Genomic DNA, 26,467 nt, shown 5'->3' with positions numbered 1-26,467 from the left:
CTTCAGGGTCACTACCCGAGTGTCGCCCGAGCCAAGTGCCCATCAGTTGCAAACTACTTTCTCCCAGAGTCCACGCGACCTGCCAGAAAAGAGGTACAGGTCACCCCTAGGGGCCTGGTCAGCCTTGATGTCCAGCAGAGGCCTTCAGGTCACTACTCAAGAGTCGCCTGAGCCACGTGCCAGATGCACTCTACCTTCTCTCAGGGCCAACACGACCTGCAAGAGAGAGAACAGCTCCCCAAAAGGGGAGGGGGTCCCGAGCGGGAAGTCCCCCCTTTTGCCATCGACTGGCCAAAGCCTGACCACTTGCAAGTTTGCTTTTGGTTAGGGTGACTTTTGGGATTCCAAGGAGAATTTGCATAGGGCATTTGCAAGTCCTTTGAAGGGTCTCCTTTGAGGAATGCCAGACTTGCTCCGTGGGTTTGTTGATTAGGAAACTCAGGATGGCTTTGTGAAGCTCTGGCCTTCTTATCTCTGAGCCTTTGGAGTTTCAGGCATTTGTCACCCCTCAGGAAACTCAGGAAATTAACTTTTTTTCTACCAAGGCCTTTTCCCTATCTGCCTATTTCCTTTCTACCTCCTCACCTGTGTTTAGTCTTCGCCACACACCAGGCTGACGTGTGTGCGTTAGTGTGTGTCTCCTTAACCACGAATCCAACCAGGGTATGTTAAGAATGCTGAAACACTTTGTGCTTCTTTGGAGTGGCTGAACTCAATTAACACTTCGTGCTCAACCTTGATAGAGGTGCAAGGATCATAGCTGAAGGCATTTTCCTCAAAACAATGTCTCAAGACGTAAAATGCTGGAAGCAAAACCAAGCAAGATTTGGAAAAACTTGTGTGTGATTTTTAAAAAGGACTGGACATAGGACCTTCAGGAATTCTACTTGTAAGCACCGTGGGTACCTCTTCTACCTTCTGGAATTTTGATATTTCTTTAATTTGGAGGGGACAGAGGTATGAAACCCTTTTGGTTAGGTTTAGGCTGAGATTTGTTCTGTAAGGACCAAGAAATCATGGCTGTTATCAGTTGTCCCCAGAGTATCCCCTCAGGAGCAGAAGAGACCATGTCTGCAGGGATATCTCAGGACCTTATTTCAAATTAAAAAATAAAACAGGGCTGGGGGTGTAGCTCAGAAGTAAAATTCCCAGCTTCAATAATACCTAACAGAGAGAGGGGGGGAGGGGTATTCAGGGTTATCAGATACTTGCTTTATTCTTCACTTCCTGTGACCATGTCTATGATTGACCATGTCAGTCACATTATGAAGTCATAATGCGATTTGGACTAGAGACCATCTAGTGTGATTTGGGCTATTTCTATTTTAGTGACTTAAAAGAAACCCAGCATGGTAGCACATGCCTGTAATCCTAACACTTAGGATGCTGAGACAGGAGGATCTTATTTTCAAGGCCAGCCTCAGCAACTTAGTGAGACTCTTAGCAACTTAGAGAGACCTCGTTTCAAATAAAGAATAAAAATTTCGAAGCTGGGTGTGGTGACACGTGTTTGTAACAGGTTTGAGGACCCCCTCAGCAACTTGGTGAGATCCTCTTTCAAAATAAAAAATAAAAGCCAGGTATGGTGGCACACGCTTGTAATCCTAGCATCTGGGAGGCTGAGACAGGAGGATCACGGTTCTCAGACAGCCTCAGCTACTTAGTGAGGCCCTTTGCAACTCAATGAGACCCTGTTTCAAAATAAAGAGTAAAAAATAGGACTAGAGGTATAGCTTGGAGTTAGAATGCCCCTGGGTTCCATCCCCAGTACTGCAAAAAAAAAAAAAAAAAAGAAAAAAAAAAGAAAATAGCTTGAGTGTACAGCTCAAAGGAATATCTCTGAGTTCAATCCCTAGTACCAAAAGAAAAACAAGAGTTCTATTTTCACATCATCTTCCAGATGAGTGAGCTACGGACTGGAAGGATTGGAAGAGAATGGCCACAGGCTTGGAACCCGAGGCTTAGCTTTAAAAAGTGTTGTCCATGTGAGTGAGACAGGACCAGAGGAAGGATCGTGGTTTTATAAGGAACTACAGCGATCTATCCTATGACCTATCCTAAGTCTCAGAGATTCTGGGGGCCAAGCAAAAGCTTGTACCATGAACTTCCCTTGGCTCCACCAGAGCTGCCCACCTCGCCTAGACACCTGCTCTTATTTATTTATTTATTTAAATACTAGGAATTGAACCCAGGGGTGTTCTATGTCAACATCATAGCCCCAGCCCTTTTTATTTTTTGTTTTGAAACAGGGTCTTGTTAAGTTGTTGAGGGTTTCATTAAATTGTCAAGGCAGGCCTCAAACCTGCGCTACTCAGACCAGCCTTCCAAGTACTGGTGTGGTGTAATCCCAAGTACTGGGATTACAGGTGTGTGCCTCCTTACCTGGCTATGTCCTTCCTTCTTAAGACTGAATGATATCCTATTGCATGTACTGTTTATCCATGCAACTGTTGACGGATGATGGGTTGCTTTTACCCTTTACAACCATTATGATACCTAATTCCAGAATATTCTCATGAGCCAAAATGAAACCCATGCTCCCTAGCTGTCATTCTCATGTAGCTCTCCTGCCCCCAACTCCTGAACCACCGGCCTACCAGACGACTGTGTTCATTTTCTTATAGCTGATAGGACTCTCTCTCTCTCTCTCTCTCTCTCTCTCTCTCTCTCTCTCTCTCTCTCTCTCTGTCTGTCTCTCCTCTCTCTCTGTCTCTCTCTCCCTCTCTTTCTCTCTCTGTCTCTCTCTCTATTTCTCCTCTGTCTCCTCTCTTTCTCTCTCTTTCCCTCCCTTCCTTCCTTCCTCCCTCCCTCTCTCTTCTCTGTCTCTCTCTCTGTCTTTATCTCTGTCTCTCTCTCTCTGTCTTTATCTCTGTCTCTCTCTCTTTCCCTCCCTCCCTCCCTCCCTCCCTCCCCCCTCTCTCTTCTCTGTCTCTCTCTGTCTCTCCTCCTCTCTCTCTTTGTCTCTGTCTCTGTCTCCCTCTCCCTCTCTCTGTCTCTCCTCCTCTCTCTGTCTCCCTCCCTCCCTCTCTCTCTGTCTCTCTCTCTCCCTCCTTCCCTCTCTCTGTCTCTCTTTCTCTCCCTCCCTCCCTCCCTCTCTCTCTCTCTCCCTTCCTCCCTTCCCCTCTCCCCTTTACCTTTATACTTCCAGTAAGTTGGAAGTTGTAGTTAGATCTGGAGTCTGGATCAGAGTCAAGTTTGATTTCGGGGCATTCCTGCATCAGAGGTGTGCGAACTGCTAAAAGAATGCACCGTGCAGCGGGATGGGCGGCCCACGCTAGAGTCCCAGTGCTGGGAAGGCAGACAGACAGGGAGGACAATGGCAGGTTCAAGGCCACCCTCAGCAACTTAGTGAGATTGTGATTCAAAGTAAAAAATAAGAAAGGCAGGGGGTAAGTTTAGAGACAGAATGCACCTGGGTTCAATTCCCAGCACCAAAAAAAAAAATAATAATAATAATAATAATAATAAATAAAAGGTCTGTGATGTCATGATCTGTTAGCAGTGCTCATCATTGCTGCCTAGATGGGTCCAATCTTCAGGGATTAGAAAACGGTGACAGTTGGATTCAACCATCTCTGCTTCATACATTAGTTGGTTGGCATCCTCTGTAAAGAGATGCTTCCCCCGGCTGCTATGAGGGTGCCCTGCGGACAGCATGTTTAATAAAGACATAAATGTTTGATTCTTTACCTTATTTAAAAATAATGAGTTGGTTTCCAAGCGTTCTCCACATCTGTTAAGAGTTTTTTGGGGGAGTGATACCAGATTTTCAGAAACCACCCTCTGTAAATCCCGCCCTAAAAGTGGGAAAGGTCCGATGGGTCCAGATTCTGGAGGACCTAAGACCTGCGGGTGGGACAGTCGGTGGCGTTAGGTAGCGTTATTAACTTCTAACGGCGGCTTTACCTGCTGAACACGGAGCTGGAGGAGCTCGGATCAGCAGTCTGCAGCAGCCGAGGGCGAGCAGGCCGGCTGGGCCTGGGGACCACCAGCAAGGAAGAGGCAGGGGAGGTGCGGAGAGCTGCTGGGTGGGAGTGATGGGGGAGGCCAGAAGAGACACTTGAGAACAATCCCGGGTTCCGAGCCCTCCCCACGCGCTCCCCGCTGCCGCCCTCTCTCCCGCGGCCTGGCGGTTTCTGGGTGCAACCGCCTCCGCGGCCTCCAGTGTCCTCTGTCCTGCAGCAGCTGGTGGTGGCGGCGCCTTGAGTGGGCGCCTCGAGTGGGCGGGGTAAGGCGAGGGGTGGAGGCGGCCACCCTGTCGCCCTGCCCCTCAGCCTCTCTCCCTCCGCTGGGCCGCCTTGGTCCAGGCCACGGAGACCAGCCAGGCAAGGTCATGGTCGATCTGCCAGGAACAGTGTGGGATCCTGGTGTCCTGGTGCCTGGGACAGAGAAGAAACATACTGTAGAGGTGGTGGTGATGGGAAAAGGGGACAGAGCTGGCCCACAAGAGACCCCAATGAGCCGGCGGGGAGCACACCTGTGCCCTGGGAATGGGACAGGAGAAGCCCAGGTTTCAAATTGGGCTCAGCAACTTAGCAAAACCATGTTTCAAAATGAAAATATAAAAAATAGGGCAGGGAGTGTAGTTCAGAGGTAGAGCATCCCTGGTCCAATCTGCAGTACCACCACCACCTCCACCACCCACCAAAAATGAGCCAAAAGCATCCTGAGGGACGATCCTGAGATTCATTCTGGAGCCTAAAGAAGAAGGCCTTGAAGTTGTGGTTATTGTGAAGCATAGACTGTTAAAATCATTATAGAGCCGGGCATGGTGGCCCACGCTTGTAATCCCCGCGCTTGGGAGGCTGAGACAGGAGGATCACGCAGGTTCGAAACCAGCCGTGCTGGCTTAAGAGACCCTGTTTCCAAATTAAAAAAAAATACACACACACACACACACACACACACACACACACACACACACACGTGTGTGTGTGTGTGTGTGTGTGTGTGTGTCTGGGAGTGTAGCCTGGAAATAGAAGGGCTTCCAGGAACCCCAGTACCACCAAAAAAAAAAAAAAAATCATTATAGATATGGACAAAGAAGAAAGGAAGACCTATCAGGGTCAGGAAGATGAAATGAAAAAATATTAAAAAAAAAAAAAGTAAAAGCCAGGCATGCTGGCACACACTTGTAATCCCAGTACTTGGGAGGCTGAGACAGGAGGATTGCACAGGTTCGAAGCCAGCCTCAGCTACTTAGTGAGGTTCTCAGCAACTTAGTGAGACCCTGTTTCCAAATAAAGTATAAAATAGGTCTGAGAGTATAGCCCGGAGGTAGAAAGCCCCTGGATTTCATCCCCAGTTCTACAAAAAAAAAAAAAAAAGAGAAAGAAACCAGGTGTGGTGGCACATATTTGTAGTCCCAGTACTTGGGAGGCTGAAACAGCAGGATCACAGTTTCATGGCCAACCTCAGAAACTTAGGCCCTGTTTGAAAATGAATAAAACAGGGCTGGAGGTAGAATGTCCCCGGGTTCCATTCCCAGTAAAACACACACACACACAAATAAAAATACTAGCTCGGTGTGGTGGGCATGCCTGTAATCCCAGTACTTGGGAGGCTGAGATAGGAGGATGACAGGTTCAAGGTCGGCCTCAGCAATTTAATGAGACCTTGTTTTGAAATAAAAATTTTTTTAAAAGCCAAGTGTGGTGGCGCACGATTGTAATTCCAGCACCTGGGAGGCTGAGTCAGGAGGATCATGCAGGTTCGAAGCCAGCCTCAGCTACTTAGTAAGTTCTCAGAAGCTTAGTGAGACCATTTCCAAATAAAATTAAAAAATAAGTCTGAGAGTGTAGCTTAGAGGTAAGAAGCTCCTGGGTTCCATCCCCAGCACCAAAAATAAGTAAACATTAAAAATTTTTGAATAAAACAGGGTTGGAGGGATAGCTCAGTGGTAGAATGCCCCTGAGTTCAATCCCCAATGCTCTCAGGTACTGGGATTATCGGTGTGATGATAGTGTCACCTCCACCTGTCGCCTCGCCCCTCCCACTCGAGGCACACCACCACCAGCCCTTGTAGGACAGAGGACATGGGCCTATAAAAGTTACTTTCAATAGCTTTTCTATATACCAAGCCAACAATCCACTGGAAAAAAAAAACACCCAGAAAACAATTCCATTCATAACTCAAAAAGTACCTAGTAATAAATTTAACCATTTCTACAGTGAAAACTGTAGACAATGAAAAAAATTTTTACACACACACACATGCGCATACGGCATATAGGAATCAAGGGCATTCAACCTCTTGAGTTATACCCCCAGTTCTATTTTATTATTTTTATTTTGAAACAGAGTCGTGCTAAGTTGTGGATGGCTAAGTTGCTGAGGATGGCCTTCCTTTTTCAGCCTCCCAAGTATTGGGATTACAGGTGTGAGCCACGCCTGGTAAGATATTTTGACTAGAAATGAAAAATAAATGGAAGTGTCTTACAAATGTTAATTTCTCTGTGTTTCGGGGGACACTGGGGATTGAACTCAGGGCAATTTTCCTCTGAGCTGCATCCCCCACTGAAATTTTTAATTTTTATTTTAAAACAGGATCTCGCTAGGTCGATGAGTTTCACTACTTGCTGAGGTTGTCCTTGAACCTGCACTCTTTCTGTTTCAGCCTCCCAAAAGCTGGGATTATAGGCTTGAGCCACACTCCTATCTCAAATTTTAATGTCTAAACAAACAGCCTCCACAACCCACTGAAGCCAAAAGCTTATTCTTATTAAAGTGGAAAAGCCCTGGCGGCCCAAAAGTGAGCCTGCCACAGTGGACCCGCCCCGTGACCTCACAAGGACGCACTGTGAGGGTGTCTCCAGGATCGGCTATATAAGGCCCCCGCTGCTGCTGGGTCTTGTCCATTTGTGCAGGAAGCTCTTGGTGGTGACCTGTCGGACTCCCAGATAGATAGCGATTTGGCGGTTGGTGGCTTTGCATTGATTTGTTGGTTTTGGCTTTGGGCTTTGTTGTTTTGTGTGTGCGTTTGTTTGTTTGGGTTTGTTATTTTGCTGTAGTTTTTATTTGTTGTTTTGTGGTTGTTTTGTTTGTTTATATAGCATCGATAGTTGCTGTTGCGGCTTTCGATGGAGTATAATAAGAGTCAGTGTAGAGAGGCCAGGTCAGGCCTCACGGCCTTCTCCCCCTGCGAGGATGTCCAGGACGACGACTACGTGGTCCTGGGGGACCTCGGCGAGGGCAGTTTTGCCCATGTCAAACTGGCCCGCCATATGCTGACGGGGACCCAGGTGGCAGTGAAGGTCGTGTCTAACAACTACCCGTTCCTTCGAGAGGAGATCGCTGTTATGAAGACACTGGAGCATCCCCACGTGGTGCAGCTCTTCGAGGTCATCGAGACGGACGGATACACCTACCTGGTGATGGAGCACGTGAGCGGGGGGTCGCTGAGCAGCCTCGGGGGCCGCATGGAGGAGCACGAGGTGTGGAGGGTGTTCGGGCAGGTGGTGAGCGCGGTGAGCTACTGCCACGAGCAGGGCATAGCGCACCGCGACCTGAAGCCCGCGAACATCCTCCTGGACGCGGAGGGGCGCGCCAAGGTCGTGGACTTCGGGCTGAGCGGCCGCTTCGGCCCCCGGAGGACGATGAGTGAGTGCTGCGGCACTCGGCGCTTCCTGGCCCCGGAGATCATGCTGAAACAGGAGTACGGCCCCGAGGTGGACCTGTGGAGCCTGGGCGTGGTGCTCTATTTCATGTTGACAGGCGGCTACCCGTTCGACGCCCCCACCGCGCAGGAGCAGCTGGAGCAGATGCTGGAGCAGAACTACTCCTTGCCCCCTCACGTCTCTGCCCCGGCGCGAACGCTCATCTGGCGACTGCTGACCGCGTGCCCGTTCCGGAGGCCCAGCGCCGCCCAAGTCCTGGAGCGATGGTGGGCGAAGGCGGGCAGGGGGCCGCTGCCTCCGACCCCGCGGGTCCCCCGGCGCCCGAACCCGGCCCTCCTCAGCGTCATGCAGCACCTGGGCTTCGACCGCCGGCAGACCCGGCTGTCGGTGGTCAGCAGGACCTTCGACCACGCCATGGCGACCTACCTGATCCTAGAGCGCCAGGTGAGCCGCTGGGCAGGGCCCGAGCCTCGGGGTGTGGCGCCGCCCCCCTCCCCAGCAGACCCCTCCGCCTTCCCGCCGCGGAGGAGAGCAGCCAGCCAGCCCCACCTGCACCGCCGGTCAGTGCCCTCCGAGGACACGCTGGACCGGCAGGAGGGCAGCAGAGGGGCCAGCCTGCCCGCCATCGCCCTCAGCTGCCCGGCGAAGAGGATCCCTCCTCCCAGCGCGGCCCCCCAGCACGGCCCCGAGGCCCACCAGGACAGCTCCGGCCAGAGCAGCAGAGCCCAGCCGCCTCATCCCGAGCCCGCCGCCAGCGCCCCGGACAGCAAGAAGAGCTGGAGGCGGGCCGCCAGGAAGCTCTGCACCAGCATCGTCCGCAGATGCTGCTGCTGCCTGCTGGGCCCGGGAGCCCACAGAGTGGCCCCAGAGGGCAGGGGGCAGAGGCGCCCCAAGTTCAACAACAAAGTCGCTCCCAAGTAGCCAGGTGGATGAATCCCGACTTCGGCCAGAGTGGACTCAGCTGCAGGACGACGAGGTGCTCCGACTGTCAAAGGCTACTCCACACAGATTCCAGTCGAGAAGCCCAAGCCTGAAATTGCCCTTTTCCCTGAGACGATTTTTAATAAATTGTTTATTTTTCTTTTAAACTTGTGTTTCTCCTTAATCTTATAATAAAAGTGGTACTCATGATGAAACTTATGGTGTGGGAGCAGAGAGGTAACTTTCTCAGTGTTAAATAATTGGCAGTGCTTGGGGAATATCAAAATGGGCATGGTGGCACACACTTGGAATCCCAACATTCAGCAGGTGGAGACCGGAGGAAGGTTTTCAGACAGCTTCACCTACTTATGCCTCGAGGGCGTGTAGCTTGGAGGCGGAATGCCCCTGGGTTCAATCCCTGGTACCAAAAAAAAAAAAAAAAAAAAAAAAAAAAAAGAGCTGGGTGCAGTGGTGTAAACCTGTAATCCTGAGGCAGGAGCTGGCTTAGATACTAAACCTCTTCCCCAGACCTCTTCCCCTGTGAACATAGCTGGGACTTTCTGGGCAGCTGTAAGGATGCATAAGCTAACTGCTATTCTGTTTTTTGTATCTTGCTTATGCTAGACAAAAAACTTTCCATTCACCACCACTCCTCTAAAATATGTTTATATAAAAAACTGCTTCAGCTGCATATACCCTGAAGCTGTGTGTTGTGGCACATGCTTATAATCCCAGCCTTTGGGAGGCTGAGACAGGAGAATTGTGTTTTGCAGACAGCCTCAGCTACTTAGGTCCTTTGCAACTTAGGCCCCATTTCAAAATAAAAAATAAAAAATAGGGCTGGGGGTGTAGCTTGGATATAGAATGCCTCTGAGTTCCATCCCCAGTACCATATATATATATATATATATATATATATATATATATATATATATGCATACACACACACACACACACACACACACACACACACACCCTGAGTTCAGGTATAAACACTGGTGAATAAATAGACTGGCCTCTGTTCTTATTCTCTGTGGACCTGCAGCAATCCCATTACTTGAGAGGCTGAGACAAGAGGAGAGCAGGTTTGAAGGCAACCTCAGCAACTTAGAAAGACTCTCAGGGACTTGGACCCTGTTTCCAAATAAAAGTCCTAAAACAGGGCTGGGAGTATAGCTTGGAGTTAGAATGCCCATGGTTCAATTCCCAGCACCACAAAACCAAACCAAACCAAACCAAAACAAAACAAAACAAAAATGAAGCCAAAAATTTTTTTATTTTTTATTTTTATTTTTGGTGGTACTGGGGGTGGAACCCAGAGGCTTTCTACCTCCGGGCTATACTCCCAGACCTTTTTTTATATTTTATTTGGAAACAGGGTTTCACTAAGTTGCTGAAAGCCTCACTAAGTAGCTGAGGCTGGCTTCGAACCTGTGTGACCCTCCTGTCTCAGCCTCCCAAGCTCAGGGATAACAAGCGTGTGCCACCACGCCCGGCTGGTGCACACTTATAATCCCAGCATTCGAGAGGCTGAGACCAGAGGATCGCGGTTCACAGACAGCCTCAGCTATTTAACAAGGCCCTTCACAATTCAGTGAGACCCTGCTTCAAAAAAATAAAAAGGCTAAAAAATAGGGCTGGGGATGTAGCTCAGAGGCCTCTGGGTTCCATCCCCAGTACTGGAAAAAAAAAAAAAAAAAAGAAGAAGCTGAGCCAGGTATGGTAGTGTACACCTATAATACCAATACAGAGGGGACAAAATACACAAGCTGAGCCCATGGTGTGGGGCATCTGTGATCCCAGGCCCTGGGAGGCTGAGGCAGGAGGGTCATAGGTTTAAGGCCAGCTTCAGCAACTTAGTGATACTGTTTCATAATAAAGGGGCCAGGGATATGACTCGATGGGAGAACACCCACCCCTGGGTTCCATCCCCAGTACTGCCAAAAAATAATAATAAAAATTAAAAAAATTAAGGGGCCAGGGAAGTAACAGTGGGAGGACACCCAACCCTGGGTTCAATCCCCAGTACCAAATAAATAAAAGCAGGGAGACTGGTTGAAAAAGAAAAGGATAAACCTTGTGGTTCTATCAAGATGTTTGCAGGGAAATAATGCTCTCTCACATGCGGCTGGTAGCCAGAGACAAGGGAGTGGAGGGACCTGTCAGGGACAGAGGAGCGTGACTACTCAAAGGGTTGTAGGAGGGACAGGAAAAATTAGCTCAGGAGAGCAGAGTCCGGCAGGAGAGACGTTCCATAGGAGGCCCAGGGACAGGTGCCAACAACTGCTATTGTTAGGTCTAGCAAGGCCCCTAGAGCCCATGTACAATGTTCAGTTGATGTGATTCAGTCATGGGGACTGTGATCTCATCAGTGTGTAAGTCCATTGTGATGGTTTACTAGGAGGTGGCCTAGGTAGGTGGTGGGACTTAGGAACCATGCTTTGTCTTCGAATCCCTTTGGGTGCTGCCCCCTTGATGATGTGAGAGCAGAGTCCATGTCTTTCCCTCTTTTTGCTCCCCACTGACAAGCCGGTGTGTGCAAATAATCTTTCCTGTAAGTTCTGTGGTCAGTCATCTCAGATTACATCAGTGAGAATATTGGTTGGGAGGAAATACAATTGGGTTGTGGAGACTAAGGACTAGGCTGTCTAGGCTGTCAAGAGAGGTGTAATTTGGACCCATTTACAAGGGCATATCTATTGCCTATGTTTGGGAGCATGCGGTACACATTTCTGTCCCCTTCTGTCTCTGTGTCCAGATGCTGGACAGCTGGAAGTGCATTTCACACCCCCCTATGCTGGCTGGGTTCTAGGGACAGTTTGGGTTTCACTGAAATGAGTCTGAACAAGATCTAGAAGGCTCTGGGAGGTGGAAACTTTTCTCTTGTGCAATGGTGGCAGCCTATGGCAGCTTGAGCAGTGTGATGTCAGCAGCGATGTCCTAACCTCTGGTGCTCATGGTACTGTGACCACAGCTACAGTTGTAAACCTGGGTGGCAGTAGTCCCTGCTCTACTCTGTGATGTTGGCACCTAGTCCCTCAGCCACATTTTCTTCTGCCTGAAATACTAAAGTGGTCTCTGACCAACAGCCCTCGATCAGAGGCTGGGCAGTAAATCAGAGGAAAGTAAAGGGTCACGGAGTTGGGATCCTAGCTCTCCAGAATGGCCGACTGATGCATGTTGGCAGGTGCTGGGAGCAAGTGGAGATACGTAAGGGTTGGAGGTAAAGTGTGGGAACTGCAGGTGCTGGGGACCAGCTTATTATACAATGCAATGGAAACCAACTGTATTCATACCTCCCAGCAAGAAATAGGCTTAAGTTTGTTCTTGTTTTGTTTTGTTTTTTGGCAGTAGTGGGGATCACACCCAGGGACATTCTATCTCTGAGCTACACCACCAGCCCAACCCTATTTTATTCTTTATTTTGAAACAGGGTCTAAGTTGCAGAGGGCCTCACAAGTTGCTGAGGCTGGCTGATGACTAGAATCCTCCTGTTTCAGCCTCCCAAGTTACTGGGATTACAAGTATGCGCCACCATGCCCAGCCCTGAGGTTGTTTATTATTATTATTATTATTATTATTATTATTATTATATTATACAATATGGCCTGGTGTGGTGGTGCAAGCCTATAATCCTAGTACAAGAAAGGCTGAGACAGAATTGCAGGTTTGAAGACATCCTCAGCAAACAGACTCTCATCAAGCTAGTGAGAACCTGTTTCAAAATAAAAATAAAATAGGACTTGGGGTGTAGCTCAGTGGTAGAATGCCCCTGGGTTTAAAAAATATATCAGTACAAAAAAAAAAATCAGACTGCTCCGCTAAAAAGCATTTGCTGCTGGATGCTGTGTCTCACGCCTTTAATCCCAGTGATTCAAGAGGCTGAGACAAGATTTAAGTTTGAGGCCAGCCTGGGCAACTTACCTAGATCCTGTTTCAAGATTAAAAATAATAAAAGGGCTGAGGTGTAATTTAGTGTTAGAGTGTGCCTGGGTTCAATCTCCAGCAAGACACACACACAGGCTCTCGTAGCAGTGGTCTGTCTGCCGGGCTGTCTTTGCAAGTCCTTGAACGGTGAGGCTGTTGTAGGAGGTGAGGCTGTTATAGCACAATGCTCCCCACAGCCTGATCTCAGAAACAAAAGGGAAACTCTGGAGGCCAGAAGTAGGATTGGCAGGTCTTTTTTTTTTTTTTTTTTTTTTTTTTTTTTCAGTACTGGGGATGGAACCCAGGGGTATTTGACCTCCGAGCTACATCCCCTGCCCTATTTTTTCTTCTTTATTTTGAAACAGGGTCTCACTAATTTGTGGAGGGCCTCACTAAGTACCTGAGGCTGTCCATGAACTGCGATCCTCCTCCAGTCTCAGCTTCCCAAATGCTGGGATTACAAGCGTGTGCTGCCACCACGCTCGGCTAGGTCCTTGTTTTAATCAGCAGCTGATGGCCCAGGCCAGCAATTCCCCCCCACCCCCCGCCCAAACAAAGACTTTCCAACCTTCTTATATAGTTGTCCACTTAACTTTGAAAGGAGGGGAAGGGAAGGCATGACATTTACCTCACCTAGCATGAGGGGGATCTAGGAAGCAGAATGAGCTTGCCAACTCAAGGCCTTCTCTCGCTTAGCTGGTAGATGTACCCTGGCTGGCCTGGTTTATGTTTAGAGATGACCCCTCCCCATGTCCTGTCTCCTGGTCTGCAAAAGGGAGGGACTGACACCATTGATTTGCAAGGGCTGCCCATATTCCTTCTCTGCTGATTGTCAGCTCACTAGCAGATGGGGGAGGAAGCAGGGATAGTCTAATTTTCCCTATCCTAAGTCTAAATTCTTAACCACTAATATTTCCATGGCTCTGACTTTTTTTTCTCATATCAAAGCCACGGTGCTGGTAAGAGGAGGCCACATCTTCCTGTTGAGTTTCTCACAGTCTGGGAGGGGGCGGAGGGGGGGGCTGGCTTTCTCATAGGAACATGGTTTTGTCCAAGCCCGGAGAATAAAGCAAAAGCCACACCAAGACCAATATACGTGCCAGAATGATAGCGGTTCCATCTACAGCAAACACTGCAGTGCTCGGTGGACAAGAATGGTCCCACTAAGCAAATCAACACTAAAATAAGTCTTCCCGGTAACTGGATTAGTCTCCTGGGGTTGCTGTAACAGAGTACCACAAACTGAGGCCATCACAAAAGAGAAGCTGATTCTTTCACAGTTCTCACAGCTCAGAGGCCAGAAGTCCAAAAGCAAGACGTTGGGGGAGCCGTGATCCTCCCGGCCTCTCCAGCTCTGGGGGTTGTGGTGATCCCTGGCGGTGCTCCTGGCAGGTAGCCACATCACTCTAGTCTCCGCCTCTTCCGTCACAAGGTCTTCCCCCGTGTGTTTCCTAGGGCATTCTCTCCACTGTCTCCTCTGCTCCTGAGGCACCAATCATATGGATCGTGGGCCGTCCCTAACACAGTACAACCTCACATTTACAAAGGACCTGTTCCCAAGTTTAAGACATCAACTGCCTTCAACCCAATACAGGGACAGGTGTTGCTGAATGACATATACGGGGGTGGGGGTGGAGGTGGGGGCTGTAGAGCCCAGGTGTCATCGCCAGGCAATCCCTCCTGCTCAGCTCTTGGATACCCCCTGCCCACTGACTCTGTAGGCTGCTGTACCTGGCTCTAGAATAAAGCAGTCTGCTGTACTGACTCCCTGCAATGGAAGACAAAAGCATAAGGCTTCACTCACTTTATTCTAACATAGTCCTGTCCTATGCTGAGGCCCCAATTTTCCCACATTATGAGATAATTTCTTGGTTAATTCTTTTGGTGCTGGGTAATATACCCAGGTGCCTTGGGGCTACACTCCCAGCCCTATTTTATTTTCTTTTGAAAAAGGGTCTCATAAAAGGCTGGGCATGGTGGTACATATCTGTAATCCTAATACTTGGGAGGCTGAGACAGGATGATTGCAGGTTTGAATATAGCTACAGCAAGTAGTGAGAGTCTCAGCAACTAATGAGATCTTTTGTTTCAAAAATAATAATAAGGCCGGGCATGGTGGCACACACTTGTAATACCAGCATTCGGGAGGCTGAGGAGGATCGCAGTTTGCGGACAGCCTCAGCTACTACTTAGTGAGGCCCTTTGCAACTCAGTAAGCCCCTGTTTCAAAATAAAAAATAAAAAATAGGGCTGGGTGTGTAGCTTGAAGGTAGAAAGCCCCTGGGTCCCATCACCAGTACTGCAAAAATAAATAAATAAATAAATAAATAAATAAATAAATAAATAAAATAGGACTGCGGGGTATAACTCAGAGATAAAATGTCCCTGGGTTCATCCCCCAGTACCATCACCACCACCAATATGTGTGTGTGTATATATATATATATATATATATATATATATATATACATGCTTAATATTAATATATTAATATTAATGTATATATATACATGCTTAATATTAATGCTTATATGGAAACATTTATATTTATGTTTATATATTTACTTACAATTTTTTTTTGGTACTGGGGTTCCTGGAAGCCCTTCTAACTCCGGGCTACACTCCCAGACCTATTCTATATTTTTATTTGGAAACAGGGTCTCTTTAAGCCAGCGCGGCTGGCTTCGAACTTGCGCGATCCTCCTGTCTCTGCCTCCCAAGCGCGGGGATTACAAGCGTGCGCCACCACGCCCGGCACTTACAAATTATTTTAAAATTATTGGCACATTGCAATTTTAACCCCCAAATACACTGAGAATCCTTATTTTCAGAAAATATACTTTTGGAAAAACCGACGGCTTGTGAGTGCTCTTCAGTTACACCTCAGTCCTGTACTACAGTCTACACACCAGGCTCTCAAAGGCCAGGCCCTCGGTCATAGAACACTGCTTCCCAAGTTCTCTACAGATGCTATCCATACTAGCTATTCGGGTCCTTTAATACATCCTAAATTAACAACTAACAAATCAGAAACTTAAAGGTTCAAATTGACAAAAGAAAAAAAAAAACACTTATTTATTTAAAAAAAACCACTTATTTATTTCAAGGCCTGAAAACATTTAGATTAATCAAAATGAAACTAGATACATATAAACTTCATCTAAAACTTTTTAAGAAAGGTAGGCACAACTAACTCCTAAAGACATCATACAATTTTTTAAGCAATGGCATTTAACAAAAAATAAAACATCAAAGAACTTCTACATAGCTAACTAGAATGTAGTTAGCAGCTATTCAGACTAGGTAAACACAAATGTGCCTTTACATGTTCCATGTTTTAAACTTTGTTCCTTTTATAAAGGTACTGTTAATTGAGGTTTCTTTCAAGTAAGGGATTTCTTTTTTGTATTTTTTTTTTCTTTTGGTGGTACTAGAGGGTGGAACCCAGGGGCTTTCTACCTCCGGGCTATACCTGTAGCCCTATTTTATACTTTATTTGGAAACAGGGTCTCACTAAGTTGCAGAGAACTTCACTAAGTAGCTGAGGCTGGCTTCAAACTTGCACGATCCTCCTGTCTCAGCCTCCCAAGCGTGGGGATGACAAGTGTGAGCCACCACGCCTGGCCAAGTATGAGATTTCTAACATTAAAAATTGTGTTTTGGGGCTGGGGATTAGTTACACTTGCCTAGCATGCACAGGACTTCGGTTCACTCTCCAACACTGCAAATATATGTATTTTTGCTAAATATTTTATAGAGAAATTAAAAAGCCATAAATTACATTTTGTGGCTTGTGTCCTGCCTCCACCCCACCCCCAAATCTGTTGCTAAAGAAAATAGTGATCCATGGACTACGACGGCACAAAGCTATCTGTATCTTAATTTCCTAAATATCCAAAGACTTCGACTTCTTGCCAATATAAAGAAGAGAATTTAAACAGTCAAAAGTTATACTAGTTGCAGGAAAAATACAAAGTATAAAGATTACTTAAGTAAAACTTTATTCATACCTTTCCCTCAAAGTAATCTTTAGCATTAAATTATATTGTACATACATAACTATAAGTTTAGATTTGCTGAAACATATAATCACATTAAATATACTTTCTATTTCATAGTTTAATTGGCTCATAAATAGCTTCCCTAGGGGAAAATAAGCATCTTGTGTTTTTAAGAAACTGGTAAACCTGGTGTGGTGGCGCATGCTTGTAATCCCAGTACTTGGAAGGTTGAGACAGAAGGATCACAGATTCAAGGACAATCTCAGCAAGTAGTGAGACTCCCATCAACCTAGTGAGACCTTATTTCTTTTCCTTTTGCGGTAATGGGGATGGAACCCAGGGCATCCTACATCTAAGCTACCCCCCCAGCTCTATTTTTTATTCTTTATTTTGAAACAGGGTCTAACTAAATTGCAAAGGACCTAAGTAGCTAAAGCTCCTTGAAACTGGATCCTCCTATCTTAGCCTACCAAATGCTAGGATTACAAGCATGCACCACTATGCCCAGCTTGTGAGACTCTATTTCTTAATAAAAAGAAAAAAATAGCTCAGGGGTAGAATGCCCCTGGGCTCAATCCCCAGTGCTACAGAGAGAAGGGGGGAGAGAGAGGGAGGGAGGGAGAGGGAGAGAGAGAGAAACTGGTACATATAAATGAATGGCCATGTGTTCATTTAAATCCCAAGAAAACCTAAAGTTTGTTTTTTCTAAAAATGCAGCACAGGTATGCACTTAATCACCATCATGCAATTGCTTAAGTTTAGTTGTAGGATATTCCAAATGCCAAAAGTGGATACTGGTAATTGCTTAAAGGGAAAAAAAGAACCAAAGTTAAAAAAAAAAAAAAAAGAAAAGAAAACGTTGAAGAGTATCTTTTGGTATTGGGGTTAAATTTAGTGGAATTTGCCGGATTCCACCCCCAGTACCACCAAAAAAAAAAAAAAAAAAAAAAACTTAGTGGAATTCAGTCTCCAATCTACACCTCTAGCCCTCCACATTTTTTAAAAAAACAGGGTCTTGCTAAATTACTAAAGCTAACATCAAATATGTGGTCTTCTTGTCTCAGCCTCCCAAGTACTGGGATTACAGGCACGTGCCAGCATACCCGGCTAAAAACAAGAAATGCCTTAAGAAATACGCATTATCCAACGCAAAAACCAGACCTACAGAACTGAAAAACACTCATTTTACTGTCCTAAAAAACAAACAAAATAGATAGGCAGGAGGAATTTAGACCACTTAGAATTGAGATAACTTTCCACAGAAACAGACACAGTGAAGTGAAATGGCCTCACAAAGGAAACACACGAAACAGAAGAGCACGCATCTTCAATTTGACTGTAATAGATTAATGCACAAAATATCAAAAATAGTATTTTCCTCCTTGGGTTCATAATAAATGATCTAACTTCCATTTAGTGCATTACTTTTTAAAAGCCTTCTGTGTTTAGCAGCACATGCTATACAGATACATACCTGCTGGTTCTTCACCATGAGAATATAATTCTCACTCAAATTAGTGACTTGCTTTTCTTACCCATACTTACATTTTATTTCCATTGTAAGAAAGTATCTTTCTAGTGATTCATTTTATTCAACATGTTACAAAAAACCCTTGATTTCTAAATGCATATTTTAGTACTAGAGGATGATGGGTTTAATAGTGAAACATCATAGTGTTGACGACATTGTACTGCCTACACTAATTTACGGTCGTAGAAAAATGTTCGACTTTTAAAGTATGAGCAAGATGAAACTGCGGAGTCATGAACAGTGAAATGAGAAGTAAGAAGATTTTTTAGTGTCCGTTCATTATTTTGCCTTTGGGAACCTGGAGGAAATTGTCATCTTTGAGTTTCAAATGTTCTGGTAAATCTAGTCGTTTCTTAGCTTCTTCAGTATCTCCTTGAATTGCTGAGATAGGTGACTCTGCAGAGAGAAGATACAAGAGAGACGGAATGAGAACCCACTAATACACCACTTGCTTTTCCTTTGCTCGGCCCCCCTGGAAGCGCGAGGCTGGCCATCTCCAGCACAAGACCGACGCCCGGGAAGTATTGTTCCATCCCCCTTTCCAGGCTTAAGTAACTTTGCAAATTCTTAGAGAAAGGCACAGGTTCAAACATACACTGCCAATACTAAATGGAAGGAACAAATATTCACTCTTTGTTCTCTTTGATATTTACGTTTGTAAAAGGAACTTTATGGCAGAGTTAAAACTATTACATTGTACCTGTTAACATCGGAAACAAATAGCCACTGCTTTACTATTTCTTACATTCAAGTACAGCAAGACCAGGGCATGGTGGTGCACACTTGTCATCCCAGCATTTGGGAGGCTGAGACAAGAGGATCGCACAGGTTCGAAGCCAGCCTCAGCTACTGAGTGAGGTCCCCCTCTGCAACTCAATGAGACCCAGTTTCAAAATAAAGAATAAAAAAGAGGGCTGGGGTGTAGCTCAAAGGGAGAATGCCCCTGGGTTCCATCCCTAGTACTAAAAAAATTTTTAAAAAGTACAGCAAGGATTTTATTACTCTCGTACTGCCGGGAGGCAGCAGCCCACTGGCTTTGAATGTAGGCTCCATCACTCCCTCTGTGACGGCCATGATCTGGGTGTTCCCTGGAAGTGGTGTCGGGAACTTACTCTCCAAAGTCCTATGCTGATGGTACTTGGAAGAGGGACCTCTGGGGATGACTGGGTCATGAGGGTGGAGTGGATTCATGGGTTATCAAGGCAGTGGCTGTACTAAAAAAGTCAGCTCTCTCTAGGGCTCTCATCGCATCTCACCATGCGATGGCTCTGTGGATGCAGCAAGAAGGCCCTGGTGGATGCTGAGCAGACGCCTGTGCAATGCTTTTGTTCTCCCACCCTCAAGAATCAAGCATTATTAAGTAGCTGAATTAGGGGGAGGGGGCAGGGAGTACTGAACTCACGGGTGTTCTACCTCTGAGTTACATCCCCAGCTCTTTCTTTAAATTCTTTTTTTTTTCTGAAACAAGGTCTCACTAGGTCGTGGAGGGCCTCAGCTGGGGAGGCTGTCCCTGAACCTATAATCCTCCAGTCTCAAACTCCGAAGAATGCACTACCACACCTGGCTATTTTTTTTTTTTTTTTTTTTTTTGGTGGTGGTACTGGGGTTCCTGGAAACCCTTCTACCTCCAGGCTACACTCCCAGACACCTATTTTTATATTTTTTATTTGGAAACAGGGTCTCTTAAGCCAGAGAGGGTGGCTTCGAACCTGCACGATCCTCCTGTCTCTGCCTCCCAAGTGCGGGGATGACAAGCGCCCACCATGACCGGCTGCTATTTTTTTTATTTTGAAACAGGCTCTTGCTAAGTTGCTGAGACTGGCCTTGAACCTTTGATCCTTCTGCCTGAGTCTCTCAAGTACTGGAATTACAGGTGTGCTGCACTACAGCTGGCCCCACATATTCTTTATGAACGGCCCAGTCTAGTACTCTGTCAGAGCAACAGAAAACACACTAAGATAGTGACTTTGAGTAACCTACTTAACCTCTGTCAATTTCCTCATCTATGAAATGTGAAAAATAATTCATTGGGTTGTTGTGGGGAAATAAAGGAATGAACTCTTGCCAAGATACTGAAAACTGGCACTTAGTAGACACTTAAATATTATATGTCCTGCCGTCATTTATGTTAGTAGTAGTAGCTACAGCAGCGGTAATGTTTAATAAGATCAAAATAAAAACTTACCTAAAGAATCAAAGTTCTTTTCTGGTCTGAGGTAGCCTACAATGGCCACACTAAGGATTTCCCCATAGAAGTCCTCTTTGAAAGTATGCATGATGTGAGTTTCCTACAGCCAAAAATGTTGATAAAATTACGATCATATTATAATTACTTGAAATTAATCTTCATGTATATAGTAGGCTGATTTAAATAAAACAGTATATACTCAATAAAACGGAAAGGCTTTAACTGGTGAAATTTGCTGTTTAAAATGCTGCAGAAAGCCGGGCATAGTGGCGCATGTTTGTAATCCCAGCATTTGGAAGGCTGAGACAGGAGGATGGAGGTTCAAGGACAGCCTCAGCTACTTAGTGAGGCTCTTTGCAACTCAGTGAGACCTTGTTTCAAAATAAAGAGTAAAAAGCCGGGGCGTGGTGGCGCACGCTTGTCATCCCAGCATTTGGGAGGCTGAGACAGGAGGATGGAGGTTCGCGGACAGCCTCAGCTACTTAGTGAGGCCATCTGCAACTCAGTGAGACCCGGTTTCAAAATAAAGAATAAAAAATAGGGCAGGGGGTATAGCTCAGAGGTCAAATACCCCTGGGTTCCATCCCCAGACCTGCAAAAACAAAAAGAATAAAAACACAGGGCTGAGGTGTAGCTAAAAGGTCCATGTGATATTTCCTCCCTAAACATTTCATATAGTTGCACAATAGTTGATGAAGCAGATGGAACTCAGTTAATTTTACCTAATTATTTCTAGTAGGCCACTAGAGAGATTTTGATTTTTTTATATTGTTAGGTAATTTAGCAATACGCATTTTGTGGTTAATGATTTATATAATTAAGGATCTTTTTTTCTGGGAGAAATTCCCAGAAAAGAGTATAAAGTAAAGTGATTGTCTTTATTAAAAAACAAATGCAATCTAGGAAGAAAAAGGGTCATAGGTAGAACTCTAGACAAAAGAGGAGAAACCATAGATGAGGAAATAAGGTGACCTAAATGGGGGTGATGGAAGGGGGGAAGAGGGAAATTCCCTAATGTACATGTTGTTCATTCACAAACATTTCAAAGTCAGTCACTAAGACAAACATGAGAAGGAGGGAGGGGGAGGAAATGGGGGGAATTGGGGAAGGGCTGAATAAGTGATGTGTGCGTGTATGCCTCCACCATCTTGCATCCCATTAAGATGTATGACTACAATGCACCAATAAAAAAATTTTAAACTGTGAGAAAGAAAACTTTAATTGAGAAAGAAAGTTAGAAAACTTTAATCATTTTATTGATTCATAAACATAAAGTAGAAATATAAAAAGAAAACAAATGCATTCCTATTATAAAAGTTTTTTCAAATATGAGAACACAGATCTTCACATGTGGTAAAATTGCACGGAAATCCACATACACAGCTGGGTGTGTACGGCAAAGCTAGTTAAGTCTGAGTAGGGTCCGCAGTCAAGTTTATTGCAGGCACTGAACTGTCTTCTAGACTTGATGGTGCATGTAATTCTGTAAGCTGTCCCCACTGAGGTAGCTGGGGCAAGTATACTTGGGATCTCTTTGTGCTATTTTTCCAAGTTGCTTTGAGTCTGTAATAATTTCAAAATAAAAAGTGAAAAGAAAATGACAGAGAAGCTGGACACAGAGTCACACACACTGTAACAGGAGGATTGTGAGTTCAAAGACAGTGCCCAGTAACTTGGCTACACACTGTTTCAAAATTTAAAAAAAAAAAGTGAAAATGGCAGGTGTGTAGCTCAGTGGTAGAATGCACCTGGGTTCCATTCCTAGTACCATACGCACACATACACACTAATGCTATTCACACACACACGCACACACAGAAAGCAAACCACAAAACAATAATAATAACAACAAAAATACCCATCGCTCAAGCACAAGCCCTGTTTAGGTTTTGCTATGTTTATTTCAAATCTTTCTGTATCTGGTTAAAAACAGGATGGCAGAATCTAGGCCTTTGATCTCGGACCTCGGCCCCTGCTGGACTTGGTTAGGTGCAGATTGGATGAGCTGCCTTAAGAGCCAGGAGCCAGTACAGGAAGGGGCTGGAGAGATCTGAAGGCCTGTGAGGACCCGGGTGTGCGGTGCTTTGGACCACAATATGCATGAAGAAAAATGCATATTGTCCCATTTTCCATGTTCCTTTCTCTATACCCCTAAGCTAGCACCAGCCCCATTTCCTAATAGGATTGCTAATTGGATAGAGGAGCTTATGAAAATGCTGGAGGGGGGGGGGTGCTTTTGAGACAATCATTGTAATTTGCTTTCAGGAGCTGTACACAGAGGTGAAAAAGAGTTCTTGAGCTCAGTACCTGGCTTTGGCTCTTCACTGCATCTGCAGAAAGAGCACCAAGAAAATGACTAAGGTGGCTGCAGCTAACTGATGCTCATTCCTACTGGAATGCACTTAAGTAAATAGCCCTAGAGGACACCAGAACGCCCCTTCAATGACACACTTGGTGCGCGCTCACCTACCAACCTTGTCTCCATGGCAACCAAAGAATCTTCTTTACATCTCAGCTCAAATGGCATTACCTATGAGACACTTGCTTCAGCCAGCCCGGGGAGGGGAAGTGCAAATGCTCTGAGTCCCCCTTGTATGTGATTTGTGGATGGAGCTTTTTCATTTAGCTGTATGTTTGCCTTTCTCCCCATGGCCCTCGATGTTGGGTCTGGGTCCACTCTTCATTGTTAAACACCTTGGGCAGTATCCCACACGTTTAAGAGTGAATTAATAACAAGCGTTAATCAAGTGTTGATGGGCCGGGTGTGGTGGCGCACGCTTGTAATCCCAGCATCCGGGAGGCTGAAACAGGAGAATCATGCACGGTTCGCGGACAGCCTCAGCTACGTCGTGAGATCCTTCACAACTCAGTGAGACTGTTTCAAAAATAAAAAAGACTACAAAATAGGGCCGGGGGTGTAGCTCAGAGGTAGAATACCCCTGGATTCCACCCCCAGTACCACAAAAAATAAAAATAAAAAAAGAAAGTTGTTGATGGAAGAAAGATGAAGGAAGGAAGGAAGGAAGGAAGGAAAGAAGGAAGGAACCCAGAGGCAGTCTACCTCCAAGCTACACCCTTAGCCCTACTTTTTAGTCTTTATTTTGAAACAGGGTCTCACTGAGTTGCAAAGGGCCTCACTAAGTCGCAGCTGAGGCTGTCTGCTAATCTGGATCCTCTTGTCTCGGCCTCCCAAATGCTGAGATTACAAGCATGTGTCACCATGCCTGGTTCTGGATTTTTTTATTTTATATATTTATTTTAAATCTGTAGTTAGTTGAATCTGCAGCCATGGAACTGTAGATACCGAGGGCTGACTGTATAGTGAATAGTGGGGGAAAAAAACAAAAAAACAGGGCTCAGGCCAAATTCTGGCTTCGGCTTCCCCACACCCTCAGATCGGGCACATCAGCCACAAGACTCTCTCTCTCTCTCTCTCTCTCTCTCTCTCTCTCTCTCTCTCTCTCTCTCTCTCTCTCTCTCTCTCTCTCTCCATCAAGAAATGGGAAGGGAACCCAGGCAGGGTCGTTCTGTTTCTTCAGGGTTAGTATGCAGATGGGTTGGCAGGCAGGTAAGGGTCCGAATCCCAAGGTGTGAGCACAGGAGCTGGGAATGCTGGTTCTGAATTTCAGTATCTGGAGGCAGCTGGGCTGTGTCTCCCTGGTGCTTGACACTGGAAGAGGAGACCTCCCAGGCTCTTGATCAGCACCAGGGCCAGTCCAGCCAACTGCGCAATCCCTTTTGAATGGCCAGAAGCAGTTAGCCTCACACTGGGGTGCCCCGGGGAAGCTCCAAACCACTCCACAACCTGGGCTCCACCCAAGAAATCTGAGTTACCCACATAGGCTCATTACATAGGGCCCACTGTACTCCCAGAGGCCCAGAGAGGGCTTTAATTTCATTTAAAATCAAAGACAAAGAGGCTTTAATATTTAATATTCACATGTTTACCATTATACCAATTCTGTCATAACATAGAATTATCAGTATATATTTTTATGGAAGAAGGGGCCCAGAGAATGTGGCGCTGGCCAGGCCTCCTTCCGCCAACTCCAAGCCCCATCCCACCCCCTCACAACCAGGAGTTTTAAAGGCTTCACCGGTGATCCTAATGTGTAGTAAACAGCAGTACCCCCTGGTTTGGAGGACTCCAGAGTGCCTCCTGCCTTTAACTAGCTCCACCTGGATCACCCCAAGTCTTGCCAGAAATTTTAGTTTTAGAGAAGTTAGAATTAATTTGAAGTAAAAGGGTTTAAATTAAATTGAACATCTGTTTCCAGGAGTCTCCATCCAAATACATTTTAACTGTGGCAGATACCAGAGACTTGATATGCCATTAAAAGTACCATTTTGGTGGATGAAGAAAGAGGCAGGAGGGGTTATTGATGATGCCACAGGTCAGAGCATCTCTGGGCAGCTGGGGGTGTCTGAGAGGGACTGCCAACAAGGTGGACCCAAATGGCCATCTCTACAGCCAACACGGACCCTGCCAAATGTATAGGCTCCTAGGATTTCCAAAAATTTCCTCACCTATATTTGATCTCATTTTAACAATCCTAAGGCAGGCAGAAAATTTAATCAATCCTTATCACCTCCTTTACAAATTTAAATGCAGCAGGCAGTGGCTGTCAGTCCCAGCAGAGACCCTCTCTGGGGCAGGTAGTGAGTGTCCTGCAGCATGGGAAACGTTAACTTCAGAGCCTGAGCTAATTCCAAATTAAAATAATCAGAAGCGCAAATCAGAATACGGAGGGTTGGAGGGTTCTTTTGCTGTAGGAGCAATGTGGGTGTCCATCCAGAGAGCGCGGCTCTCTTGGGAAAGTGGGGGAGCAGCTTTGGTGCCCTGCTTAAATGCTTACAGTAATATCCTGTGTTTGGTATTCACAGTAGGAAGTGGCCCCTTCGCTTGTTTTTTTTTTTTTTTAAGATTTAAAGAAGTTTATTAGAAAGATAGAAATACAGAAAATAGAAACACAGCCCCATGCCAAAATAGCATGGGGGGGAGGTGACTTGAAATGAATACACCAAAGGGATTACACGTGGACCGGACTTTTTATACCCATGACCTCCATCTTGTTTGCGTGGCTCTGATGTAGTGAACATCCCTGTAAGATACCTCCCCTTAGCCCTGAAAGGTACCTCCCCCAGCAAGGTGTGGCAAGGTGTCTCCTTTCATGAAGGGCAAGGTCAAACCCTGCTCCATCCTCCCTAGATCATCATGTAGATCTGTCTTTAGATAAAAGCCTAGTTCTTCTCTCTTAAGATCTGTCTTTAGATAGAGAAAGGCCTAGTTCTTCTCTCCTATTGACTGGTTAATTACTTTGAGCTAGGTTTTTGTTTGGTTTTAATAGCAGATCTGCCCGAGATGAGCTCTGAGCAGTCTAGAGGAATTTCAGGAGCCTGTTGCACTGGGTTTCCTCTAAGAGCGGGCGTCGGTCTCTGGCATGCCTACTGCCCAACTCCCGGGGACCCCTGCCTTCTGCAGTGTCTTTCTGTGTCTCCTTCCACACTCTGATGGCATGGGTCTAAAGGACTACTGCAATATGGCAGAGGTGAAAGCCTGTCATTTCTGAGAACAGGTGGGAGAGGACATTGCTGCTTCTGTCGGTCCCTCTGTCTCTGTTCCTCTGGTTCTCACTCAGGAAGCTTGTTCCCTGGAGGGAGCCAGCTGCTGTATCACCCGTGGCCCTATGAAGAAGTTTTCCCTCGTGTCAGCATGCACGCCTGTGTGCAGTCACCTTGCAACCTATGACCGACGCTGAGCCTGGACCACCCATCTAAGCCCCTTCTCGATTCCTGAAGCCCAGGGACTTCCCAACATCAGTCTTAGTCATCCCCAGTACCTGTGTTCTGAGACCACACAGCGATTGCAATTGAGCACGAATACACATTTTGGTAAGTGGACGTAGACTGTTGCTATGACAAACACCCAAAATAGGCAAATAGGAGGTGCCTTTAGAACCAGGCAGTGGGTGGCAGTTGGGAGAAAAGCAATCATAAAAGTCTAAATTGCCCCTGAACAGGCTGCAAGTAGAATTCAGAGTTGAGGATACTGCTGGTGAGGGCTTGACAAAAAAAAAAAAAAAAAAAAAGCCAGGCCAGGAAAACCTTATTGGATGCTTGGATGCTAGAGAAGAAAGGATCCTTGTTATGTAGTGACGCAAAGTATAGCCACACTGTCGTGCACAGTAATTCATCCTTAGCTATGGGTCCCTTTGTCTTTTGGGGCTGAATCAGTTTTGCCAGACTTGACATAGCAGGCTGGTCTAAGATACAGGACTCCCCC

This window comes from Muscardinus avellanarius (assembly GCF_963383645.1).
Source record: "Muscardinus avellanarius genome assembly, chromosome: 15".
NCBI classification, from domain to species: domain Eukaryota; kingdom Metazoa; phylum Chordata; class Mammalia; order Rodentia; family Gliridae; genus Muscardinus; species Muscardinus avellanarius.
Note: the sequence above shows the minus strand (reverse complement) of the source record.